At 44.3% G+C, this 21312-nt stretch overlaps 1 protein-coding gene across 4 annotated transcripts in view; it reads right to left on the minus strand.

The window, feature by feature from the left end:
- The window catches only part of LOC134351287 (uncharacterized), a 44634-nt gene extending 26566 nt beyond the window's left edge, over positions 1-18068 (minus strand). For 2 of the 4 annotated variants that reach the window (XM_063057353.1, XM_063057351.1), the window contains exon 1: positions 17857-18068. The gene's annotated coding sequence lies outside the window, so the exon portion shown is untranslated. Of the gene's footprint in view, positions 1-4460; positions 4634-15600; positions 15897-17856 lie in introns of those variants that run through there. The other 2 variants (XR_010019118.1, XM_063057354.1) reach the window with 2 other exon arrangements.
- Between the last annotated feature and the right edge of the window lie 3244 nt (positions 18069-21312).

The raw sequence follows: 21312 nt of genomic DNA on the forward strand, positions 1-21312 counted from the left end.
TATTCTCTCATGTCTTATCCTCTTGCTCTTCACATACTTGTAGAATGCCTTGGGGTTTTCTTTAACCTGCTTGCAAAGGCCTTCTCATGGCCCCTTCTGGCTCTCTTAAATTCATTCTTAAGCTCCTTCCTGCTAGCCTTATAATTTTCTAGGTCTCTATCATTACCTAGTTTTTTGAACCTTTCGTAAGCTCTTCTTTTCTTCTTTACCAGATTTTCAACAGCCTTTCTATACCACAGTTTCTATACTCTACCATCCTTTCCATCTCATTGGAACATACCTATGCAGAACGTCATGAAAGTATCCCCTGAACATTTGCCACATTTCTTCTGTACATTTCCCTGAGAACATCTGTTCCCAGTTTATGCTTCCAAGTTCCTGCCTGATAGCTTCATATTTCTCCTTACTCCAATGAAATGCTTTCCTAACTTGTCTGTTCCTATCCCTCTCCAATGCTGTGGTAAAGGAGATAGAATTGTGATCACTATCTCCAAAATGCTCTCCCACTGAAAGACCTGACACTTGACCAGGTTAATTTCCCAATACCAGATCAAGTACAGCCTCTCCTCTTGTAGGCTTATCTTGGACCAGCAACCCGAAGAAACCAAGACTGGTTCGATGAGAATGATGAGGAAATACAGGCACTACTAACGGAGAAACATCAACATTACAGAGCGCATCAGAATGACCCCACGTCGCTAGCCAATGCAAGAAGAAAGGTGCAGAAAAAACTTTGCGAGATGCAGGACAGCTGGTTCAGCAAGAAGGCCGATGAAATCCAGGGCTATGCAGACAGCCACGACATAAAGCGCTTCTATGATGCGCTTAAGGCTGTATACGGACCCCAGTCCTCTGGCTCCTCACCCCTCCTCAACGCAGATGAGACGCAGCTGCTGACAGAGAAGAAGGAGATTCTGGATCGGTGGGCTGAGCACTTTAACAACGTCCTTAACCGCCCTGCCGACATCAACGACGAGGCCATTGCCCGCCTGCCCCAGGTAGAGATCAACAAGAACCTCGACACCCTCCCCACAGTGGATGAAGTCAGGAAGGCAGTGAAGCAACTCTCCTGTGGCAAAGCACCAGGACCCAATGCAATCCCTGCTGAGATATACAAAGCAGGAGGCCCTGTCATGATGCAAAAGCTGACTGTACTCTTCCAGTCCATGTGCAAAAAGGGACAGGTCCCGCAACAGCTGAAAGATGCCAGCATAGTCCACATCTACAAGAGGAAAGGTAACCTCCAGTCTTGCGACAACCACCGAGGCATCTCCCTCTTGTCCATTGCGGGGAAGATTCTGGCCCGTGTCCTGCTCAACCGCCTTCTCCAACATCTTGAGCAAGGTCTGCTCCCAGAAAGCCAGTGCGGCTTCTGTGCTGAACGTGGGACCGCGGACATGATTTTTGCTGCGCGCCAACTCCAGGAAAAATGCCAGGAGCAACACAGCGACCTCTTCATGACCCTTGTCGATCTAACCAAGGCTTTCGATATGGTCAGCAGAGAAGGCTTTTGGAAGATCATGGAGAAGTTTGGCTGCCCCAGCAAGTTCATCACAATCGTCCGGCAGTTCCACGATGGTATGATGGTGAAAGTTCTGGATGACGGCGACGAGTCGGAGGCCTTCCCAGTGAGAAATGGCGTCAGACAAGGCTGCGTTCTTGCCCTGACTCTGTTCAGTATGGTATTCCCTGCCATGCTGACAGATGCCTTCTGTAACTACGAAGAAGGAATCCATGTCAGGTACAGGACTGACGGCAGGTTGTTCAACCTTAGGCGCCTGCAGGCAGTTACAAAGGTGCAAGAGACTGTCATCAGAGACTTGTTGTTTGCTGATGACTGCGCACTCAATGCCAGCACAGAGCAGGAGATGCAGCGTGAAATGGACTGCTTCTCACAAGCCTGCGACAACTTCAGTCTCACTATCAGCACCAAAAAGACCAAAGTTATGTACCAGCCTGCCCCAGGAAAGCCATACCAGGAGCCGCGCATCACGGTGAAGGGCCAGAACCTCCAGGCAGCCGACAACTTCACCTACCTGGGCAGCATACTCTCTCGCGCAGTGAACATACGACACTGAGGTCAACAACAGGATTGCCGAAGCCAGCGCCGCCTTTGGGAGACTCCGTGAGAACGTCTGGGAGCGGAGGGGACTCAGCCTTACCACCAAGCTGAAGGTCTACTGTGCAGTGGTCCTTACCACCCTCCTTTACGCCACCGAGACCTGGACTGTCTACAGCAGATTCGCCAAACAGCTCAACCACTTTCACCTGAGCTGTCTCCACAGACTCCTCCACATCAGGTGGCAGGACAAAGTCCCCGACACGGAAATCCTGGAACGAGCTGGGCTCTACAGCGTCTACACCCTCCTGCTGAAAGCCCAAGCCGGGTGGGCTGGACATGTGGTCAGAATGCCAGATAGCTGATTGCCTAAGCAGCTGCTATACGGAGAACTGTGTCAGGGCAAGCGCTCAGTCGGGGGGCAGGAGAAACGTTACAAAGACTGGCTCAAAGCGTCCCTCAAAGGCCTGGGTGTCGATATCAACACGTGGGAGACGCTTGCCCTCGACCGTCCAGCTTGGCGCAGCAAGATCACCACAGGAGCCCGTGCAGCTGAAGTCAGGCGCATCATCGAGGCGCAATGAAAGCGTGCTGTGCGCAAGGCCCGAGCAGCATCCACTGCCACAACAGCACCCACCCACTTGTGTCCCACATGTGGGCGAGCCTTCAGGGCCCGGATTGGCCTCATCAGTCACCTCCGGACCCACAGCCACCAATCTCCCATTTGACTTTGAAGCCATGGTCACCTTCGACTACGAAGGATGAACAACAACAACAACAACAAAGCTTATCTATGTATTGTGTCAGGAACATTTCCCGAACACACCTAACAAACTCCATCCCATCTAAAACCCTCACTCTAGGGAGATGCCAATCAATATTTGGGAAATTACAATCTCCCACCACAACAACCCTGTTATTATTACATCTTTCCTGAATTCGTCTCCCTATCTGCTCCTCGATGTCCCTGTTACTACTGGGCAGTCTATAAAAAACACCCAGTAGAGTTATTGACCCCTTCCTGTTTCTAGTTTTCACCCATAGAGACTCAGTAGATAATCCTTCCATGACTTCCTTCTTTTCTGCAGCCGTGACACTACTTCTGATCAGAAATGTCATGCCCTCACCTCTTTTGCCTTCCTCCCTGTCCTTTCTGAAACATCTAAATCCTGGCACTCTAAGTAACCATTCCTGCCCCTGAACCATCCAAGTCTCTGTAATGGCCACAACATTATAGCTCTAAGTACTGATCCACGCTCTAAGCTCATCTGCTTTGTTCATGATACTCCTTGAATTAAAATTTGACACATCTCAAACCATCGATCTAGGCATATCCCTTCTCTATCACCTGCCTATCCTCCCTCTTGCACTGTCTCCAAGCTTCCTCTGTTTGTGAGCCAACTGTCCCTTCCTCTGTCTCTTCAGTTCAGTTCCCACCCCCCCAGCAATTCTAGTTTAAAGTCTCCCTGATAGCCTTAGCAAACCTTCCTGCCAGGATATTGGTCCCCCTCGGATTCAAGTGTAACCCATCCTTTTTATACAGGTTACACCTGCCCCAAAAGAGGCCCTAATGATCCAGAAATCTGAATCCCTGCCCCCTGCTCCAACCCCTCAGCCACATATTTATCCTCCACCTCACTCTATTCCTATACTCACTGTCGCGTAGCACAGACAGTAATCCCGAGATTACTACCTTTGAGGTCCTGTTTCTCAACTTCCTTCCTAACTCCCTGGAGTCTGCTTTCAGGATCTTCTCCTTTTTCCTACCTATGTCGTTGGTACCAATATGTACCACAACCTCTGGCTGTTTGCCTTCCCACTTCAGAATATCGTGGACGTGATCAGAAACATCCCAGACCCAGGTATCCAGGAGGCAAACTACCATCTGCGTTTCTTTCCTGCATCCACAGAATCGCCTGTCTGACCCTCTAACTATAGAGTCCCCTATTACTGCAGCTTTCTTCTTTTCCCTACCCTTCTGAGCCACAGGGACAGACTCTGTGCTGTTGTTTTCCCCAGGTGGGCCGTCCGCCCCAACAGTACTCAGACAGGAGTACTTATTGTAAAGGGGGACAGTCACTGGTGTACTCTCTAGTATCTGCCTTGTGCCCTTCCATCTCCTGACTGTTATCCAATTATCTGTCTCCGGAGGCCCCGGTGCATCTACTTGCCTATGGCTCCTCTCTATCACCTCCTTACTTTCCCTGACCAGACAAAGGTCATCAAGCTGCATCTCCAGTTTCCTAACGCAGTCCCGAAAGAGCTGCAACTCGACGGATCTGGCACAGATGCGACCATCCAGGAGGCTGGGAGTCTACCGGACATCCAACATTTGATACCCAGTACAGAACACTGGCCTCACAGATATAACTCCTCTTTCTATTCCTCACACGTAGCTTACCTCGCCTCGACCCATTATTGCCGAAGCCCGAATGAGCCAAAGCCCTAGCACTCTGGTTGTGTGGAGCTCACTTATCCTCTCTGCAACCAGGTGGGTTTTCTCTGGATCATCCTGTTTCCTCCCTCATCTCTAAGTCATAGCAGTGACACACACAAAACCAGTGGGTCAGGCAGCTACAGTGGACAGAAAAAGGCAGTCATTATTTCAGATCAGAGACATTCATCTGGACTGAAAGGTAAGAGGTGAAATGGTAAGGTGAAGGGAAAGGATGGAACTAGAGCTGGCAGGTAACTGGTGGATCCATATGTGGGAAGGGGAAAGATGTTGGGGGCAAAGGAAGAGTAGGGTGGACTAGAAGCTGGGAGACAATGGGTGGAAGTGACAAGGTTTGAAGATGATGGAATCTGATAAGAGAGAAAAACCTGGAGCTATTCCCACTATTCCCTCTCCCTAAAAACCCTCCTCACCCAGGATCCACGTATCACTTGGCAGCTCTGGTTCTATTCTTTCCCTCACCTTTGTATCCTGGTGAACTCTCCCCCAAGTGAAGGGTCTCAAACCAGAATGTTAAGTATATCTCCCTACAGCAGATACTGCCTGACCCATTGAGTTTCTCCAGCTTTTTGTGTGTTATTCCACATTCCTGCATCTGTAGGAAAGAGCAAACAGTGAATGTTTTGGGCCAAGACCCTTCATCAAGACTAAAACGTCAACTATTTACTCGATTCCATAGATGTTGCCTGACCCACTGAGATCCTCTAGCATCTTATGTGTATTGCTTTGGACTTCCAGCATCTGCAGATTTTCTCGTGTTTGTGACATATACACAGTTCTCCAACCCAGGACAGACTATCTCCAGGGTCCAACCTCCAAGCTCAAACATCCATCATCAAGAACTCCCAAGAAGTCACTGCTATTATCCTTAGGCAGGAGATACAGGATCTGTAGGTCCCACACCACCAGATTCGGAAATAGCCATTACCTTTCAACCATCAGGTTCCTGAACCAGCGTGGATAACTTCACTTATGTCAACCCTGAACTGATTCTACAGCCTACAAACTCACTGCCAAGGACACAACAACTAATATTCTCAGTATTATCAATGTACAGTAGTGTTAGAAAGTTTGTGAAACCTGTAGAATTTTCTCTATTTCTGCATAAATGTGACCTAAAATGTGATCAGATTTTCACGATTTTGCCACCAATAACACAAAAAATTATACTTTTGCATTTATTTATTGAGAAAAATGATGCAATATTACATTTTTGTAATTTGTTAAATTCAGGGCATTAAGTTAGATAAACTATATCTAAAGTGATAAGTATGTGAAGCAACACACACAAAATACTGGAGGAACTCAGCAGGTCAGGCAGCATGATCGGAAGGAAATAAAGAGTCAACACTTTATGCCGAGATCCTTTATCTGGACTGATGAATGGTCCTATGAAGGGTCTCAGCCTGAAACACCAACTCTATATCTCTTTCTGTCGATGCTACCTGACCTGCTGAGTCCCTCCAGCATTTTGAGTGTGTTATTCTGGACTTCCAGTATCTGTTTTTAAGTATTAGAAGTATTTGGTCATTTTTATGGAGCAGAATTATTCTTCTTTGGATAGACAGGCAAAAAACAAAATAAATTGAATGATATCAGTGAAGATTACTGTTTCAGTTTTTCCAAATGGTAAGCTGCCCTGCTGCCAGCTAGCACCTGTCTGAATGCATTGACACACCCAACTCCCACTCATCCCCACCACTCTCCAACTCACAGCACACTCTCATCCTGCGCTGGTCACTTCTCATCTTTCAGTGCTACTGTTCACATATTTATACGACTGCTTGTTTTATTATAATAGTGACAGTGACAAGTCTTACATAAACATGCTTCTCACACTTTCTGTCAACCTGTCAATCTTCAGGCCATGTCTCTCAGGGACTTGTGCTAATATTATTCTGTGACTATATGTGCTGAGTCGTAAATACTGTACATGTACTGTGTGTGACTCCATGAACTGTGTTTTGCACCCTTATTTGGGAGAAATATTGTTTTGTTTGGACATATGCATGTGTATGGTTGAATGACAATAAACTTGTCTTGTGTAGGATGTAAATGTGTGCTGAAATACACAAAGCTTAAGGTGAATTTATTTTTCAACCACTTTTTAGTTTGAAACGTACCTTTGCAAATAGATAGGTCAAGTTTGGGTGGAATGGTGGTGCAGCGGTTAGCATAATGCTATTACTTCACCAGTGACCTGCGTTCATTTCCCACTGCTGTCTGTAAGAAGTTCGTATGCTATCCTTTTGACTACGTGGATTTCCTCTGAGTGTTCTGATTTCCTCCCACATTCCAAAGATGTGCAGGTTAGCAGATTAATTAGTCATATGGGTGTAGTTAGGCAGCACGAGCTAGTTAACATAGAAACATAGAAAATAGGTGCAGGAGTAGGCCATTCGGCCCTTCGAGCCTGCACCGCCATTCAGTATGATGATGGCTGATCATCCAACTCAGAACCCTGTACCAGCCTTCCCTCCATACCCCCTGATCCCTTTAGCCACAAAGGCCATATCTAACTCCCTCTTAAATATAGCCAATGAACTGGCCTCAACTGTTTCCTGTGGCAGAGAATTCCACAGATTCACCACTCTCTGTGTGAAGAAGTTTTTCCTAATCTCGGTCCTAAAAGGCTTCCCCTTTATCCTCAAACTGTGACCCCTCGTTCTGGACTTCCGCAACATCGGGAACAATCTTCCTGCATCTAGCCTGTCCAATCCCTTTAGGATTTTATACGCTTCAATAAGATGCCCCCTCAATCTTCTAAATTCCAACGAGTATAAGCCTAGTTGATCAAGTCTTTCATCACATTAAAGTCCTGCTATCCCAGGAATCAATCTGGTGAACTTTCTTTGTACTCCGTCTATGGCAAGGACGTCTTTCCTCAGATTAGGGGACCAAAACTGCACACAATATTCCAGGTGTGATCTCACCAAGGCCTTGTACAACTGCAGTAGTACCTCCCTGCTCCTGTACTCGAATCCTCTTGCTATGAATGCCAGCATACCATTCGCCTTTTTCACCGCCTGCTGTACCTGCATGCCCACTTTCAATGACTGGTGTATAACGACACCCAGGTCTCGTTGCTTCTCCCCTTTTCCGAATCGGCCACCATTCAGATAATAATCTGTTTTCCTGTTTTTGCCACCAAAGTGGATAACCTCACATTTATCCACATTAAATTGCATCTGCCATGAATTTGCCCACTCACCTAACCTATCCAAGTCACCCTGCATCCTCTTAGCATCCTCCTCACAGCTAACACTGCCGCCCAGCTTCGTGTCATCCTCAAACTTGGAGATGCTGCATTTAATTCCCTCATCTAAGTCATTAATATATATTGTAAACAACTTGGTCCCAGCACTGAGCCTTGCGGTACCCCACTAGTCACTGCCTGCCATTCTGAAAAGGTCCCATTTATTCCCACTCTTTGCTTCCTGTCTGCCAACCAATTCTCTATCCACATCAATACCATACCCTGAATACCGTGTGCTTTAAGTTTGCACACTAATCTCCTGTGTGGGACCTCATCAAAAGCCTTTTGAAAATCCAAATATACCACATCCACTGTTTCTCCCCTATCCACTCTACTAGTTACATGCTCAAAAAATTCTATGAGATTTGTCAGACATGATTTTCCTTTCACAAATCCATGCTGACTTTGTCCAATGATTTCACTGCTTTCCAAATGTGCTGTTATCACATCTTTGATAACTGACTCTAGCATTTTCCCCACCACCGATGTCAGGCTAACCAGTCTATAATTCCCCGGTTTCTCTCTCCCTCTTTTTTTAAAAAGTGGGGTTACATTAGCCACCCTCCAATCCTCAGGAACTAGTCCAGAATCTAAAGAGTTTTGAAAAATTATCACCCATGCATCCACTATTTCTTGGGCTACTTCCTTAAGCACTCTGGGATGCAGACCATCTGGCCCTGGGGACTTATCTGCCTTTAATCTCTTCAATTTACCTCACACCACTTCCCTACTAACACGTATTTCCCTCAATTCATCCATCTCACTAGACCCTCTGTCCCTTACTATTTCTGGAAGATTAGTTATGTCCTCCTTAGTGAAGACAGAACCAAAGTAGTTATTCAGTTGGTCTGCCATGTCCTTGCTCCCCATAATCAATTCACCTTTTTCTGTCTGTAGGGGACCTACATTTGGCTTAACCAATCTTTTTCTTTTCACGAATCTATAAAAGCTTTTACATTCAGTTTTTATGTTCCCTGCCAGTTTTCTCTTATAATCTTTTTTCCCTTTCCTAATTAAGCCCTTTGTCCTCCTCTGCTGGACTCTGAATTTCTCCCAGTCCTCAGGTGAGCCACTTTTTCTGGCTAATTTGTATGCTTCTTCTTTGGAGTTGATACTATCCCTATTTTCCCTTGTAAGCCACGGGTGCTATACCTTCCCTGATTTATTCTTTTGCCAAACAGGGATGAACAATTGTTGTAGTTCATCCATGCGATCTTTAAATGCTTGCTATTTCATATCCACCGTCAACCCTTTAAGTGTCATTTGTCAGTCTATCTTAGCTAATTCATGTCTTATACCTTCAAAGTTACCCTTCTTTAAGCTCAGAACCTTTGTTTCTGAATTAACTATGTCACTCTCCATCTTAATGAGGAATTCCACCATATTATGGTCACTCTTACCCAAGGGGCCTCTCACGACAAGATTGCTAATTAACCCTTCCTCATTGCTCAATACCCAGTCTAGAATAGCCTGCTCTTTAGTTGGTTCTTCGACATGTTGGTTCAAAAAACCATCCCGCATACATTTGAGCCAGAAGAGCCAGAAGAGACTGTTACCATGCTTAGTGGAAAAAACAAACAAAAACTATTTGTAGACTCCTTACTCCATAACTGGTGATAACTATGGAGCTACTCTGTGTATTTGAAACACAACTGTTGCATGCCATGTAGGCAGCTGTAAGCTAAGGTTTGACAGTTAGAGCTTGGCCAGTAGGATTGGCAATTGCTTAGATGAAAGTCACCTGGAGGAAGAATTAATGCACAATGCTGGGATGGTCACTGGATGGGCTATTAAACAAGGAGGTGAATAGGTACTACTAGTAGGGGTTTGGAAGAGTGTGTCATTGAGAGGACTAGATCAGAGTGTGGTGTCATGGGGATGGGTGGAATGTGGTGTCTTTGGCAAATGACTTGATGTATATTTTCATGCAAGCATTCACAGTAGAACAAAGAAATACAATAGAATCTGTGTAAAGCTACACACAAAGACTGACAACCAATGAGAAAAGAAAATAAACTGTACAAATAAAAATAAAAAATAAGTAAATAAACTAACAAACAAATAAGTAGCTAAATAAATAAATAATGCTGAGAACACAAGGCCAAAAGACATGGAAACTGAATTAGGCCAATTGACCCATGGAATCTCCTCTGCCATTCCATTATGGCTGATTTATTCTCCCACTCAACACAATTCTCCTGTCTTCTCGCCGCAACCTTTGACATGTTGACTAATCAAGAACTTATCATCCTCCACTTTCAATATACCCAGTGACTTGAACTCCACAGAAGTCTGTGACAATAAATTCCACAGATTCACCACCCTCAGGCTAACAAAATTCCTTCTCATCTATGTTCAAAAGGGATTCTATTCTGATACTGTGCCCTCTGGTCCTAGCCTCACCCATGGGAGGAAACATCCTCTCCATATCCACTCTATCTAGACCTTTCATATATTTTATATGTTTCAATGAGATCCCATCTCATTCTTTTAAACTCCAACGAGTACAGCAAGGTATTTGATAAGGTAACTTTGCTCTGTGGATCCAGAATTGCCTTGCTCACAGAAGACAAAGAGTGGTTGTAGACAGGTCCTATTCTGCATGGAAGTTGGTCACTAGTGGTGTGCCTCAGGGATCTGTTCTGAGAACCCTTCTCTTTGTGTTTTTTATAAATGTCCTGGATGAGGAAGTGCTGGGACGGGTTAGTAAATTTGCTGATGACACAAAGGTTGGGGGTGTTGTGGATAGTGTGGAGGGCTGTCAGTGGTTACAGCGATAGGATGCAAAACTGGGCTGAAAAGTGGCAGATGGAGTTTAACCTAGATAAGTGTGAGGTGGTTCATTTTGGTAGGTCAAATATGACGACAGAATATAGTATTAATGGTAAAACTCTTGGCAGTGTGTAGGATCAGAGGGATCTTGGGGTCTGAGTTCATAGGACTGCTGCGCAGTGTGACTGTGGTTAAGAAGGCATACAGAGCATTGGTCTTCATCAACCATGGGACTGAGTTTAAGAGCCGAGAGGTAATGTTACAGCTATATAGGATCCTGGTCAGACTCCACTTGGAGTACTGGTCACTTCACTACAGCCCAGAGCTATCAAACACTTCTCAAGTATTTACCCTTTCATTCCTGGGATCATTCTTGTGAACTTCCCCTGGACCCTCTCTAATTCCAGCATATCTTTCTTAGATAAGGGGACCAAAGCTGCTCACAATACTCCAAGTGCAGCATGATCAAAGTCTTATAATGCCTCAGCATTATATCCTTAAAGTAAGTTCATGGGTTGTGGGATCAAATGTCAGCCTTGCAGTGGCTGGTTGGACTGAGGGATGGGGTGCTAGTGGAACAGAGAGGAGTGCATGGGGAAGCAGGGAGATATTGTTTGTGGAGTGAGGGGCTGACTAGTGATATAACAATCTTTGCTGGAAGGAGATGATGTTGAGAGGATGTTTCCTACAGTGGGAGAGTCTACAACCAGAGGAACATCCTCAGAATACAGGACAATGAGATGTACTGAGATGAGGAGAAATTTCTTCAGCCAGAAGGTGGTGAATCTGTGGATTTTAGTGCCATAGACGGCTGTGGAGGCCAAGTCATTGGGTATGTTTAAAGCAGAGGTTGATAGGTTCTTGATAGGGAAGGGTGTCAAAGGTTCCAGGGAGAAGACAGAGAACGGGGTTGAGAGGGAAAGAATGGCTGAGCAGGCTTGATGGGCTAAATGACTTAATCCTGCTCCTGCTCCTATGAGACGGATGTCAGTTCGGTGGACTGGGTGCTGGTGGGAGGTGTTAATGGAAAGATAAGTCATTGAACATGGTCTGCTGCTATGTGGTGTCAACAAGTGTTGAGAATTGGTCTGCATAGAGGAAATGTAACTGCTAAAGGGTGCCCTCGGGCCCCAACTTTCACCTAATTTTGCATTACCACTGTGTTGTAAAGAGGAAAGAAAAACAAATTTTGCTTTCAATTTGACTCACTCTCATCTATTGCTTTGTGGCAAGCTGGAAAACCCACCCACTGCTTTTAGGAGAATTCTATCCACTCACAACCCTCTTCACATTGACAGCACAGCAGTGGAGACTGCAAGCAGTTTCAAAGTCCTAGGAGTGCACATCTCGCACAACTTCTCATGGTCCCAGAACCCATTCTTCACTGTCTAGAAAGCCGACCAAAGCCTCTGCTTTCTGAGGATGCTGAAGAGAGATGGACAATGCACATCTGTACTCACAATGTTTTACAGATGCTCAATAGAGAGCATTCTAAAATGCTGTATCACTGTGTGGCATAGAAACTGCACTGTAGTGGATAGGAGGGTTCTCTAACAGGTAGTCAAAACAGCCCAGTGCATCTCCGGCACCAGACAACCAGCCATCAAGGACATATATACAGAAAGGTCCTGGGAAAAGTCCACCAATACCATGAAAGATCCCAGCCACCCTGCTCATGGACTGTTTGATCCACTCCATCACGGAAGAGGCTATTCAGCATCCACCCAAGACCACTGTAGATCCAAGTTTAAGGTAAATTTATTAACAAAGTACATATATGTCAGCATATAAACCCCTGAGGTTTATTTTCTTGTGGGCATTCATAGTAAATACAAAGAATGACAATAGAATCAATAAAAACACACAAAACAAGATGGTTAAACAACTGAAGTGCAAATGACAACAAATTGCAAATACAAAAAGAAAAAGAACGAACACAAGAATAATAAAAAATAAATAAATAAGCAATAAATATCAAGAACATGAGATGAAAAATCCTTGAAAGTGAGTCCATAGTTTGTGGGAACAGTTCAGTGTTATGGTGACTGAAGTTGATTCACAGTTACTTCCCCCAAGTCATCAGGCTAATTAATAGCTCCACCCATTAACCTACCACACCACCAAAACATCCACATCAGCCACTCCTCTTCACAGCTCTTCAGCACCCTTCAGCCCCCCATGCTCTTCCATTTTGTAATTACACTCCATACCTCATATCTCCACTGACACAGTCAGTATGCTATTGTTTTTCCATATGTACTGGTACTACCTAGAAGAATTCCACTTGCCAAGACTCACTTGGTCAATTTATCATTTCCTGTCAGAGTCACTTTATGTACAGTACATACAATCAGACTAGGCATATATAGTGTAATTTTATATATATACAGCCACACTCTAGCAGTTGCTGTGCATTGTGTTTTATATACAATTGCTTATAAATCATTTATTGCTTTTATATTTATATTTATCATGTTCTTTATTACTATTGTGTTTTTTATGCAGCATCGGATCGAGTAACAATCATTTCATTCTCCTGAACACTTGTGCGCTGAAGAATGACAATAAACAATCTTCAATCTTGAATAAAGAATGCATCACCCAAACATTTACTTCTCCTCAGAACCAAAGTTTCTGTCAACAAAATGACTTGGCTGGAGATCTAATTATGGTTACCCTGTTGCTCTAAACTTGGTTTGCTTTAGCTACTAAATAAAGAAAAGAATAGAGCTGATAATTTATATTAATCAAGAACATTTATTTTTGTTAATATGTGGTTTGTCAACAGAGTGTTAATCATAAATCATGTTACTCAGTGTCATTAAGGTGAAAGCACTTGATATGACATACTCATAGTGTGCTAATTATAGACTAGCATGGGCAGAAGTGAAAATCACACTTCGTTTCACAGAGTTTTGCTTTGTTACAACTTAATTCTCCAAATGCATGTGGAAATCATGAATGGAACAAAAACTTTCCATGATAAGTTAGTGTTGAAAATGCAGCAAATTAGGGACTCTGGTGATATTTGCTCTCAAACCTATCTATCCTGTGTTCACTGACAAACTTAGAAAGTTGAATCTGCCACTATGAATCCTCCATTATCAAGGACCCCCACCATCCAGACGATGCTCTTGTCTCACTACTACCATAGGGAAGAAGGTACAGGACCCTTAAGTCCCTCAGTACTAAGTTCAGAAGTAGTAATTACTCTGTCATCATCAGGCTCCTGAACCACAACCTATGCATCACCACCACCATCCAGGCCATGCTCTCTTCTCGCTGCTGCCATCAGGCAATGGGTACAGGAAAGTTAGGTCCCACACCACCAAGTTCATTACCCTTCAAAAGCCAGGCCTCTGAACTGGCAACTCACCTCAACTCTGAAATGATTCCACAAGCGATGGACACACTTTCAAGGACTCTACAACTCATTATTTATTTATTATTATTATTGTTACTTCGTATTTGCAGTTTGTTTTCTTTTGCACATTGGTTGTTTGTCAGTTTCTGTGTGTAGAATTTTTCAATAATTCTGTTGTATTTTTCTGTTTTACTGTAAATGCCCGCAAGAAAATGAATCTCAGGATAATATATGGTGACATACATGTACTTCGATAATGAATTTAATTTGGACTTTTGAACTTTAAACTTTGTTGGGCTCAGATCAAATTTCCTATCAATCTGTAAGACAAAGATGGAGAAGGAGAGGGAGAGTGGGGAGGGGGGGGGGAGAGAGAGAGAGAGAGAGAGAGAGAGAGAGAGAGAGAGAGAGAGAGAGAGAGAGAGAGAAAGAGAGAGAGAGAGAAGAGAGGGAATGAAGTATTTCAGCCCTTCACCAGCTCACTTCCCTCTGTAGATGCTCCCTGATCTGCTGAGTCCTTCCAACAGCTTTTGTATGTGTAAGATTCACCCCATAAAATGCGTAGTAATTCCAGGCTACATAGGTTGGGGAAGGAGGATGGTATCTTAGCAACTCCCCAGTGGCTGGTATTTAACAGAGGGAGGGATAGAAATGTGGAAGGCAAGTAGAAATGAGAAAACACAAGAAAAGAAAGGGAGGGACAAGAGAGGGACTGATGGAGGAAAAATGGAAAACTTAAAAAAAGGGAGTTAGCCAGAGTGAAAAGATGGCTGAGAATATAAAAGAGAATTGGAGGGAGGAGGCAGCAGAGAAGGAGAGAGGGAAAGGCAGAGCAAGGGGTTTGGAAGGAGGAAAAGAAGGGTGGGGTGGGACAGGAAGAAAAGAAGGAAATGAAGAGAGAAGAAGGAGAGGAGTGGGAGAAGGAGGGAATGATTGGCAGAAGGGCAAGAGGGAACGTGACACAATGAAAAGAACAGAGGGAAAGAGAGAGATAAGGGAAAGGAACTTGCCAAAAGGGAGTGAATAGGATAGACTTGAGGGGAAGAGAGGTGAAAAGGAATGGATAGTAATTGGGAAGGGTGAGGGAGAGAGGGAGGGCAAAGGGAAAGAGACTGGGAGACCAAAGCAATCAGGGAGAGCAAAGCAAGAAATGGAGAGAAAGATGGGGGGTGGGGAGTAGAGGGGAAAGAGAGGGAGAGGGAGATGGGGAGAAGAAATTGAAGGGAGTGTTAGGGAGGAAGAGGGAGAAGAAAGAGGGAATGGGGAAGAGAGGGAGGCAAGTAGTAATAAAGAGGCATGAGATGGAGCAAGGGAGAGGACTAGAGCAAGAGGAACAGAGATGGTAGGAAAAGAGAGGAATAAAAGAGAGAGAGAAGGAGAAAGGTTACAGAGAGGAAGGAGTGAAGTAACACGTAGGATAGTGGGGGGTCAATGAGGGGGAGAAAAATGCAGGAAGATGAAGGAAAAGAGAGAAGCAGATTGAAGGGAACAAGGGAGAGTGGAAATGGGAGGGGAGCAGAGGGGGAAGCAATGGAGCTACAGAAGAGAGAGCAGGAGGCAGTGAATTGGGAGGGCGGGTAACCCAGCGAGTATGGGGCAGTGATATGGAGGAAGGAATGTAAGAGGGTGGCTGGGCCGAAGGTAAAGCAGAACGGAATGGAGAGAGGCAAATTGAAAATGCCGAACACCTTTACCTGATTTTGTTAACATGGGAAGGTTGGTACACGAACAGCCACCACAGGTCGGGTCAGGGTCCAGTGGCACGGAATGCAACTTGACTTGCAAGCCTTCGCTTCTGCAGCCTTCCTTTGTATGAACCCCATTGTGATGTGTCATCATTTTCCACTAGCTCCATTGTTGGAGTCTTGGTTGGATCACTCTTTGTCTGGAAATCTCCACCTGACTTTGCTACCCTGAACTAAGCTCCAGATGTGATTGCTCTTGGAATCTCAGGAACTCACAAGCCACTCCACCATGACAAGGCAATGACCTTGGAAAAGAGAGAGAAAGAGAGATAGAAATGAAGGAACAGGAGAATGGTGGAAGGAGAAATAGGATTGCCATTGACAACCAGAAGTGCAAAGAGACTTGGGAGTCCTCATGCAGGATTCCCTAAAGGTTAGCACATAGGTTGAGTCAGTGTGAGGAAGGCAAATGCAATTTTAGCATTCATTTCTAGGGGACTAGAATGTAAAAGCAAGGATCTAATGCTGAGGCTTCATAAGGTATTTGTTAGATCTCACTTTGAGTATTGTGAGTAGTTTTTGGCCCCTTATCTAAGAAAGGATGTTTTGCATTGGAGAGGGTCCAAAGGAGGTTCACAAGAATGATCCTGGGAATGAAAGGGTTAATGCGTGAGACCCTTTGACATTGGAACAGAATTAGGCCACTTAGCCCATTGAGACTACTCTGGCATTCAATCATGGCAGATTTATTATGCCTCTCAACTCCATTCTCCCTTCTCCCCATAATGTTCGATGCCCTGGTTAATCAAGAACTTATCGGTCTCTGCTTTAAATATACCCATTAACTTGGCCTCCGCATCCATCCATCCATGGCAATGAATTCCACAGATCCACCACTCTCCGGTTAAAGAAATTCTTCTTCATCTCTGTTTTAAATGGGTGTCCTTCTATTCTAAGTCTGCGCCCTCTGGTTCTAGACTCCTCCATTATAGGAAACATTCTCTCCATGTCCACTCAAATTCAATTCCTTTCAATATTTGATAACTTTCATTGAGATGCCCCTTTCATTCTTCTAATCTTGGATGAGTACAGGCCCAGAGCCAACAAGCACTCCTCATACGTTAACTCTTTCATTCCAGGAATTGTTCTTCTGAACCTCCTCGGGATCCTCTCCAACGTTAGCACATATTTTCGTAGATAAGGGGCCCAAAACTGCTCACAATACTCCAAGTGCAGTCTAACCAATGCCTTACTATACCTCAAACTTAACACCCTAGCTTTTATTTTCTAGTTCTCTTGAAATGATTGCTTGATGGCTCTGGAACTATACTTGCTAGAATTTAGAAAAATGTGGGGGGTACTATCAAATATTGAAAGGTCCAGACAGTGTGGCGTGGAGCGTATGATTCCTATCTATAGCTGGGGAGTCTGGGACCAGAAGGCATAGTCTGAGAATGACATCCCTTTAGAACAGAGGAGGAGGAATTTCTTTAGCGAGAGTGGTGATTCCATGGAATTCATTACCATAGATGGTTGTGCAGGCCAAATCATTGGGTATATTTAAAGCAGAGGCTGATAAATTCTTGGTTAGTAAGGGTGTCAAAGGTAAGGGGACAAGGGGTTGAGAGAGAAAATAAATTAGTCATGAAGGAATGGCAGAACATATTCAATGGGCCATCGGTTTAGTTCTGTTCCTACGTTTTATGGTCTTAAAGATTGAGGAGGACAAGGAGAGAGGGAAACAGAGGCAGAGGCACAGAGAGAGACAGACAGACAGACAGAAACGTAGAGAGAGAGAGAGAGAGAGAGAGTGAGAGAGTGATGAGTGATGAGGAGGTGGGAGTGTAAAAGAAATGTTAAGGTGAGTGGGTTGGAGGTAGTGGAGAATGGAATGGAAAGAAGGAGAGGTAGAAATGAAGGAGGAAGAAAGGGTGGGAGCAAAAATATGGCTCCTTTCAGTCTCATAATGCTGATTTCCATCTTGCAACTGCTACACAATGGAGCACAAACCAACAGGGCCAGATCAGTGCAGAGTAATGACAGTCATTGGCCAACAAGTGATGGGACACTGTCTGCTCTGCATGTATCACATTAGGTCGGCCCCTATTCTGTGTAGTTTTCCTGACACAGACATCTAGTCAACTCTCATTGTGTCTTAGAACAGACCCAAACTGAACGATGCTGACTCAGCATAGATCAAATCAGGTCACCAGCAGTGAGAACTGCCGGCTCACCACTGTGACCCCTAAGTTAATCAGAATTTACCTTCCAGCGCGTGCTTGCAGGAACTCAGCAACCAGGCAAAACCACAGTTACACAGCAGCAGCAGCTCCCGGGAATTAGATGTCCGCCATTGACAGCTGGTTTTGTCTGGGTGGGGCCTGACTGGAAACTTATATTTAGTTGCTGCCAGCTGCTTGGCAGGAGACTGAGTGGAGGAGAGAAGCAAGTGAGAGAGAGACAGAAAGGAAGGAAGGAATGAGAGTGAAAGGAAAGGGGGAGGGGAGAGAAAGTCACTGCTGGCAGCTACATCTAAAATGAGTGAGAAATTCCAACAGCAGGACTGGATGTACATATTGTTCCTGTGATTCAATATGCAGTGTGAATGAAAATTCCAGCCTTGCAGTCAGTACAAAGAGCAAGAGCGAGGCTACCCTCTAATGGAGGGCATCTTACACTGCACCTAACTGCACCGTGTTCATCATATAGGAAAACACTGACATCTACAGATCACTATGAAAGATGCAGGGACCGTCCACATGATTAATCGGTGTTGGACTAGGGTATGCTTGCTTATATACTTACCCACATTCTCTTTTCTTGCTTTTGCCATCGGGAAGATGGTGCAGGAGCCTTAGATCTCACACCACCAGGTTCAGGAACAGTTATTATCCTACAATCATCAGGCTTCATAACCAGTATGGATAACTTCACTCACCTCAACGCTGAACTGATTCCACAACTACAGACGCACTTTCAAGGATTCTAAACCTTATGTTCTCAGTATTATTTATTTATTTACTTGTTATGATTTTTTTTTGTATTTGCACAGATTGTCTTCATTTACACATTTTTGTCTATCTGTAGTTTCTTACTGATTCTATTGCGCTTCTTTGTTTTACTGTGAGTACCTACAAGAAAATATGTTTCAGGGTAGTATATGCGGACATATACGTACTTAGACAAGAAATTTACTTTGATCTTTTGAACTTTGTATACTTTCAGCAGCACTTCATATTCCATTTGGGTATCTATCAACATGATGGCATGAACTTCAATTTCTCTAACTTCCAGCAACTACTCCCCTCCATTCTGCCTACCCCTCAGCTGCCCACCATCTCGCTCTGGTGCCCTTTCTCCTTCCCTATCGCTCATAGTCCACTCTCCTGTCCTATCAGATTCCTCCTTCTTCAACCCTTTCCACTTTCCACTTAACACTTCCTAGCTTCTCATTTCATACCCCTCTCCAAGACACCCACCCACCCGGACTCACCTGGTCTCATCTGTCACCTACCATTCCTTCACCTCCACCCCCAATCCCGCCCCCCCCACCTTCTTAATCTGTCTTCTGCTTCCTTCATTTTAAGTCCTGAAGAAGGGTCTCAGCCCGAAACTTTGACTGTTTAGTCCTCTTCAGAGATGCTGCCTGACTTGCTACGTCCCTCCTTCATCTGTGTACGATGATGACCTACAGATTATACATGTAATTGCTGAGTGAATTTTAAGATCATTCTATATTTTTCATGAAACTTCTCAGTTTTCCACAACAGGTATCACATGACTGGAATCTGGCTATTTTATTGGTTAATTACTATCAATAGAAATTTGGTAATCTCTAGTCTGAGTATGAAACAAACACAAATGCTTTTTCCTTTCTCTTTTCTCTGTTCATGTGACTCTCTTTTCTTATTTGTTTATCAATCTTGTAACACAATTGTAAGCATTAAGTTTTATGCCTCATTCTTAACTTCCAAAGAACCTTTGGATCGCAAAAGTACTAGAATACAACCATAAAGCAGGCTTTATCCAAGTAAAGAGAGTAGAAATATTGAGAAAACAAGCAAGTCTGCAGATGCTGGAAATCCAGAGCAACACACACAAAATACTGAAGGAAATCAGCAGGGCAGGTAGCATCGATGGAAAAGAATAAACAGTCACCATTTTGGGTTGAGACCCTTCTTCAGGACACTATTCAGGAATATTAGGAGTACATTCGAATCTCACCAACTAATTTCAGGGAAGATTAAAATGTTGTTACAAATGGACTGAGGCACCTCAGTTCTGCTCCATGAAGTCCAAGGCTCTCTCCAGAAATTTGGAGCAACGCTGTGGCAATGCAGTGGTACACAGTTGGCGGTACTGCCTTTAACAGGTAATCTGAAATGGTGGTAACTCTGGTCAACGTTCAAGGATCAAGGACCAAAGATCACCTGTATTTGACACATACATAAGATATTGCTCTGGTGTGTTGATCGAGGTGTGACATGCAACAAAAGACAACATTCAGCATTATAAAGAATAAAGAATTACTGTGTATATAGAAAAAGTTAAAGGTTAAATCAGGCTTTCACAACCAGGATTCCGTGAGAGGATGCAAGGGGTTCTGCGAGAGATCACGATTGAAAGAAAATCAAACATCGTCTTTTGAATTTCAAGCAACACGCAATGCTAGGGCTCACAGTGGTGGGCAGCGACTGAACAACCCTGTCAGCAATATCAGCCAGATATGGCAGTACGCAGTAGGACCATGTTTATTAGTTGACTAATTCTCACTTTTTGACATGAGATAAGAGGGGTCGTTGATAATTGGAGAGCGTTGTATTGCACGGAGGGGAGGGTGATAGGCTGATAGGCTGATGGTGAGTGCTGTATTGCACAGAGGTGGAGATGGTAGGCTGATGATTGGAGAGTGTTGTATTCCATGGGGGTGGTGGAGTGGAGGTTGATAATTGGTGAGTGTTGTATTGTACAGAGGGGAGGATGGTAGGCAGATAATTGGTGGGTGCTGTATTGCATGTAATGGAGGACTGTAGGCTAATAATAGCTGAGTGATGTAGTGCATGGAGCAGAGGATGGGAGGCTGATAATTGGTGACCGTTGTATTTCACGGAGGGGAGGACGGTTGGCTTATGAGCAGTCTGAAGTGCGTTTCCTGAGCATTGAATGGATTAGCCCTACTGGGGCTATGACGTCAGCCGCTCCATCTTGAATTACCTCCCCCAGCTTCCCCTGACAAGCCTTGGTCATACTCTACTGGTGGAGTAGAAAATTGGAGGGAATTAATTCTAAAGATGGTCCAGTGTGGTGATTTTTGAAAAGGAGGTGTGAGATGGAAGAGGGGGATTCTAGGCCTCAGCCTACGGACAATTCTGATAAGGGTGATGATGAAGAATTACAATCTTCTGAGTCATTTCACTGCACCAATGCAAGAATGGACACAAAAAAAGTCTGTCTTTTTTTTAACAAAACTATAAAAGTTTATTTACGCAACAAATACACAATGTGCAAACATTAAATATTTACAAGACAGTGATTAAATTCAAAATAAAATACGATTACTACTGTCTATAAAACAGTCAATTCTCTGGGGAGCTCACCACTCCCGTAAACCACCTGCTGTACCTATTGTGATCGCATGTTCCCTCTCCAAAGACAGCTGGGCACAAACATATCATCGGAAGAAGGTCAGACAGTTGGCCCTGGCAGAGCCCACAACTTTAC

Source organism: Mobula hypostoma, chromosome 9 (assembly GCF_963921235.1).
Source record: "Mobula hypostoma chromosome 9, sMobHyp1.1, whole genome shotgun sequence".
NCBI lineage: Eukaryota > Metazoa > Chordata > Chondrichthyes > Myliobatiformes > Myliobatidae > Mobula > Mobula hypostoma.